At 46.0% G+C, this 6,759-nt stretch overlaps 1 protein-coding gene across 3 annotated transcripts in view; it reads right to left on the bottom strand.

Moving 5' to 3' along the window:
• Positions 1-6,759, bottom strand: part of LOC119424427 (formin-binding protein 1) — a 176,494-nt gene that overhangs the window by 34,497 nt on the left and 135,238 nt on the right. The gene's annotated exons all lie outside the window — the stretch shown is intronic.

The following is a 6,759-nucleotide window of genomic DNA, read 5'->3' as shown; positions in this document are numbered from 1 at the left end:
CCTCAATGAGGACTGAACTAGGCAAAAGGGCCTTCTCCTATTCCGCTCCTGTTTCCTGGAATATCTTACAAAAAGATTTGAAGCTCTCGACCTTGACCTCTCTAAGTGTCTTTAAGAATCTGTTGGACACCTGGCAGGGTCCAATGCTGACATGTTCCTGTTTTTAGTTTTCTACATTTGTCTTGGAATCTAGCGGTTTTTTGTTTTGTTACCTTTTCCTTTTAGCCATCCTATTTGTTAAAAAAAAAAAAAAAAAACTGTAGTATGCTTTTTTATAACTGTTTATTGTTGTTGCTGTTGTCCATTGTTGTCATCTTTCTTTGTTGAAATCAGGTCTCTCTTGTAAATGAGTCCTCGAGGCTCAATGGGATTTACCTGTATAAATAAAGGTTGATTGATTGAATAGCACCTTCTCAGAGTGGATCAACCAGTTTGCTGCTGACAACCAAAACCAGCTAATCACATGCTCAAGAAGGACCATCAGCCTAACAATGGATCATTAGCACACTGATGGTTGTTTACTATTCACAGAGGGCTGAGTGATACTAGCAATCACAGCATTGTAAGAGGGGGACAGTTGAACCCGGAGGCCTCCACCCCTGTTTAATGATGGACGATTTCTTTTCACAAATGAGTACAATTAGTACAAATGAGTACAATGAGTACAAATACATCAAATGATGAAGAAAAATATAGAATTTTAAATATAGATATCCTGATGCATGCTCAATAATCCAGGTAGAAAAATCTTAAAAAGTTAAGTCTGGTCCTCTGAACGTTCAAAAAAACAAACAAAAAAAATGTAGAAATGTTTTTTCTTTCATCCGAAAGACTTCTTCAGTCTGAGGTGCTGTATTCAGCTCAGTCTTATATAAATAGCTATGAGCTGAATACAGCACCTCAGACTGAAGAAGACTTTCGGATGAAAGACGAAACGTTTCTACATTTTTGTTTGTTTGTTTTGTTTTTTGAACGTCCAGAGGACCAGACTTAACTGTTTTAGATTTAAATATAAATGTTTTTGTAGAATCTGGTTCATCAGATTTAATTCAGTTCAGTTTATTTATACAGCGCCAAGTCACAACAGAAGTCGTGTCAGGGCACTAAACAGAAATATTGATATATAAAATAAGTTAACAGAAATATTCATATGTAAAAATAATAATTTAATATTGTTTATCTGAGGAGCAGACTGCTTTGAGTAACTCATAGCAGAACTCTCATTAGCAGGACTTGGATTCTGAACACGCCTCCAGAATCGGTCCTAAAGTGCAGGTGCAAATCTAGGCTGAGCTGAGCCAGGCTGAGTAGGGGTGTGCAGGGCTGAGCAGAGTTGGGGCTTATTAGGGGCAGTGCAAAAGGGACATTAGTGTGTTTGTTTTGGCATGTTGAGGTCTGTCAAACACTTTGCGAGTCCATGGTTTGTGGTTTTTGCAGATATTCTGTGAGGTGTTTGCCTGGCGGTTGATGATGTTACACACTCTGGGCGGCTGTAGCTGAGTGGTTAGAGCGGTCGTCCTCCAATAAAAGAGTTGGGGTTTGAGTCCACCAGCAGCCACATGCTGAAGTGTCCCTGGTCAAGACAGTGAACCCCTCATTGCCTCCAAGGTGTGTCCCATCGGTGTATGAATGTGATAAGCACCGATTATTCTTTGTATAGATCTAGTAGAGTGCTGTATGAATGGGTAAATGAGGCACATATTGTGTTGTAAAGAGCTTTGAGTATCCAAGATAGAAAGGTGATATATAAGAACAGTCCATTTACTCTGACTTTTGGCTTGTTTGGAATTGTCCTTTTATTAAGAACACACCCCTTGCCTTTGGTGCATATGCAGGTTGTGCATCAATGTGTGGGCATTTGGGGTGTCATTGCCAAATTGTCATTTGTTGTGAAACTGTTGTGGAGCTTGCACTTTTTTCTCAGGTCCTCCCCGTTCTGTGGATTTCAGCCTTGTTTTGACGCAGGGTGCTGTCTTCAGGATCGGGAGTGTTTTTTGGCTTGAGATGAATTCTATGTGGAGTACTGTGGAGGCATGGAGTTTTACACCTGCTGCCAAAGTCTTCTGAAAATCACAGTTCTGGAGTTTTGACGACCTTCCATCCATCCATCCATCCATTATCTTCTGCTTGTTCCGAAGTCGGGTTGCGGGGGCAGCAGCTTAAGCAGGGAAGCCCAGACATCTCTTTCCACAGCCAACTCTTCCAGGATGATTCCAAGGCATTCCCAGGCCAACTGAGAGATATAGTCTCTCCAGCGTGTCATGGGCCTTCCCCGGGGTCTCCTCCCAGTCGATCATGCCTGAAGCACCTCCCTAGGGAGGCGTCCAGGGGGCATCCTTACCAGATGCACAAACCACCTCAAATGGCTCCTCTCAATGTGGAAGAGCAGCGGTTCTATGCCGAGACTCTCCCGAATAACCGAACTTCTCACCCTATCTCTAAGGAAGAGTCCAGCTAGCCTGCGGAGGAAAATCATTTCTACCGCCTGTATTCGTGATCTCATTTTTTCGGTCACTACCCAGAGCTTGTGACTATAGTTGAGGGTAGGAACGTAGACCGACCGGTAAACAGACAGTTTTGCCTTACAGCTCAGCTCTCTCTTCACCACAACGGACCAGTACAGACTCCGCAATACTGGAGATGCTGCACCAATCCATCTGTCAATCCCACACTCCATTCTTCCCTCACTCGTGAACAAAAGCCTGAGATACTTGAACTCCTCCACTTGAGGCAGAACCTCACCCTCAAACTGGAGAGAGCAATCCACCCTTTTCCATTTGAGGATCGTGGCCTCAGATTTGGAGGTGCTGATTCTCATCCCAGCCGTTTCACACTCGGCTGCGAACTGCTCCAGTGAGAGCTGAAGATCACGGCACAATGACGCCAACAGGACCACATCATCTGCAAAGAACAGAGATGGAATTCTGAGGCCACGAACCAAAAACTCTTGGACCACTGGCTACACCGAGAAATTCTGTCCATAAAAGTTATGAACAGAATCGGTGACAACGGGCAGCCCTGGTGGAGTCCAACTCCCACCCTGAAGGGGTCTGACTTACTGCCGGCAATGCAAACCAAGCTCTCACACCGCTTGTATAGGGACTGAACAGCCTGTAGCAACGGGCCCCCAATCCCATACTCTCGGAGCACCCCCTACAGTGTACCTCGAAGAACACAGTCAAATGCCTTCTCCAAATCCACAAAACACGTGTAGACAGGATGGGCAAACTCTCATGACCCCTTGAGGACCGTAGTGAAGGTAAAACGCTGATCCAGTGTTCCACGGTCAGGAAGAACCCACATTGTTCCTCCTGGATCTGAGGTTAAACCAACGATCAGACTCACTTCTCCAGTACCCCTGAATAGACCTTACCAGGGAGGCTGAGGAGAGTGATGCCCCTATAATTGGAGCACACCCTCCGGCCCCCCTTTTTGAAGACAGGAACCACCACCCTAGTCTGCCAATCCAGTGGCACTGCCCCCAATGTCCACATGACATTGCAAAGGGGTGTCAACCAAGATTGTCCCACAACATCCAGAGCCTTAAGGAAATCAGGGTGAATCTCACCCACTCCCAGAGCCCTGCTGCCTCAAAGCTTTTTAACTACCTTGGTGACCTCAGCCACAGTAATGGACAGCTCAAACCCAAAGTTTCCCGACTCAGCTTCCTCCATGGAAGACATGCTGGTGGGATTGAGAAGGTCAGAGAAGTATTCCTTCCACCTCCCTACGACATCACTGGTTGATGTCAACAGCAGCCCACTTTCACTAAACACAGTGTTAGTAAAGTGCTGTTTTCCCCTCCTCAGCCGTTTGATGGTTTGCCAGATTCTCCTCGAAGCTGACCGAGAGTTGTTATCTAAGGTCTCACTTAAGTCCTCCCACATCGGAGTTTTTGCCTCAAAAACAGCCAAGGCTGCGGACCGCCTGACCCTCCGGTACTCCGCAGCTGCCTCCAGAGTCCCACCGACCAACAAGGCCAGGTAGGACTCCTTCTTCAGCTTGACAGTCTCCTTTACCCGGGGTATCCACCACCGATTTCGTGGATGGCCACCACGAGAAACAGCCACAGCTCAAGGCAGCTACTTGAACAAGTGAGGTGCAGAACATGGCCCACTCAGACTCAATGTCCCCCACCTAAGCTGGGATGCAGTTAAAGCTCTCCCGGAGGTGCCAGTTGAAGATCTCTCTGACGGGTTCTTCTTCCAGGTGTTCCCAGCAAACCTTCACTACACGCTTGGGTCTACCGGGTCTGTCCGGCATCTTCTGATGCCATCTGACTCAACTCACTACCAGCTGGTGATCAGTTGACAGCTCAGCTCCTCTCTTCACCCGAGTGTCCAAAACAAACAGTCGCAAATCAGATGACACGTTTATGAAGTCTTTCATTGATCTACGACCTAGGGCGTCCTGGTACCAAGTGCACTTATGGACACCCTTATGTTCGAGCATAGTGTTTGTGATGGACTATGACTAGCACAGAAGTACAACAACAGAACACCACTTGGGTTCAGATCAGTGAGGCCGTTCCTCCCAATCCTGCCCCTCCAGGTCACACCATCATTACCCATGTGGGCATTGAAGTCCCCCAGCAGAATAAAGGAGTCCCCTACGTGCACACCTTCCAGCACCCTTGCCAAGGACTCCAAAAAGGCTGGATACTCTGAACTGCCGTTCGGTGCATAGGCACAGACAAAAGTCAGAGCCCGTCTCCCAACCCGAAGGCAAAGGGAAGCCACCCTCTCATCTACTGGGGAAAACTCCAACACACAGGCACCAAGTTGGGGGGGGGGGGGCTACAAGTTGACCCACACCAGCTCGATGCCTCTCGCCATGGGCAGCTCCAAAGTGGAATAAGGTCCAGCCCCTCTCAAGGAGATCAGTTCCAGAGCCCATGCTGTGCGTTGAGGTGAGCCCAATTATATCTAGTCGGTACCTCTCAACCTCACGCACAAGCTCAGGCTCCTTCCCTGCCAGAGAGGTTACATTCCATGTCCCAAGAGCCAGCTTTGGTAAGCCAGGGTCAGAGCGCCAAGGTCCCTGCCTTCGGCCACTGCCCATGTCATCATGCAGCTGACTTTTATGGCCCTTCCTGCAGGTGGTGGGTTCACAGGAAGAGGTGGTGGGTCCACAGGAAGGACCTGATTTTTCTTTTTTTTTTGCACAGCAGCTATTTGTTTGGGGTCTGCCTTTGGTCTGTGGTTTTGTCTGCCTCTCAGTGGCTAGCCAGACGCAGGTGTGTGGTTTTGTGGTGGACTTGACTTCAGCTCATGCACTGATGTGTGAACTTTTGGGGGGTTGGGGTTTTGTGTGATGGCAGCATTGGCACACTTTTAAGTTTCTTCTGGGATTTATTAGTATAGTATTACTGTCAGTATGGAAATTATTATCTCTAATATAATCACTGTCACTGATGTTAATGTAAATTACAGTTTTTAGCTTTATTTTCACTCCTGCTGTTGCTGTCGATAATATTGGTTTGGGTACTTTTTTGAAAATCCTTTATATTTTCATATTTTACCTATTACTGTTGTGCAACAATACACCAACACAACAAGAGGGAAAAACGTCATAATAAAAATATATAATTTCATAATTCAACAACTATGGACCTGTCATTGTGTAAATGTTTATCTCTTTATCAATGTACTTTTTGTTCTGTTTTCCTCCTTTTTGTGTTTTTGTTTATTGTGTTGTTTTGTCTGTACAGTGCACTGTTATTATTGTCAAATGTATCAAACATTAACACAAATAATAATAAAGCATTAAATATACTGATTGGTTTAAACTTTCGTCTTTCAGTTCTCTGATGTCATTTCTAACCTCTCAACCATTCTACAACCTGCAGTGACATCAAACTTCAACCTTTTCACAGTCTGTGCAGCTGAAAACAATGCCTGCAGTTTATCTTTGAAAGCTGTTTTCATATCTTTTTGAGAGTTGTTGCAGATCTTCCGCTTTCAGATAAAACCTGCACACTTCCCTCTTTTCTGTGCTCCCTACAATCATTTCCTCTGCGGTCAACTCACACACTCGCCTGTTGCAACATTTTTTTGTCCTGTTGCTCTTTTCGGCGTCACGTTAGCCCGCAGATCAGACGTATGTGTTTAGAACAAAGACATGCTGCTCTTTTACATCATGAAACTACAATTGTTAGTCCGGAAGGAACACGGAGCGAGTGACTGCCCATTCCGGAGGTCAAGGAAAGCTGGGAGAAGGGTGGGGTTGTATGATGGGAAAGTATGACCTTCCCCAGCAACTGTCAAGCAGCCTCTCAGTTACAGCCTGAGCTGGGAGTTTAAAACAGGAAGTGGTGATGACATAAACCAGGACACTGTGCTAGTGCTGATAAAAGTAGCCTCCAAAAGGCCATCGAAGCTTACTCCCAGGGGCCATTTCCCACCAGATCCATCACTCGCCTCACATCATGAGGTTGTAATCCTTCACTTCACTGCCTGCATCAAACCAGAGGTTAAACAATCTGTCTCCAGCAGAGAGTGCACAGAGGAGCACAGGAAGCGACTGCAGGCTCCATGCTGCTGCTCAGGTGTTGTGCATCTTTTTTGTCAAAAGTGGGGAGGTGGGTGAAAAAGGGTAAAGTGAGCAGAGTTAATAAGAAAAATGAAGGGACATGATGGAGAGACAGCTGGTGAGTCAGATGAGTAACGTAAATTCATTCTTATGAAGCACGCTGAAGAAGCACAGAGGCTGAGCACTGTATGAGTGGAATTTACACAAAGGATTTTAAACTATTTTAAT

This window comes from Nematolebias whitei, chromosome 18 (genome assembly GCF_014905685.2).
Source record: "Nematolebias whitei isolate Nwh7 chromosome 18, NemWhi1, whole genome shotgun sequence".
Taxonomy (NCBI): Eukaryota; Metazoa; Chordata; class Actinopteri; order Cyprinodontiformes; family Rivulidae; genus Nematolebias; species Nematolebias whitei.
This window is presented reverse-complemented; position numbering and strand designations above follow the sequence as displayed.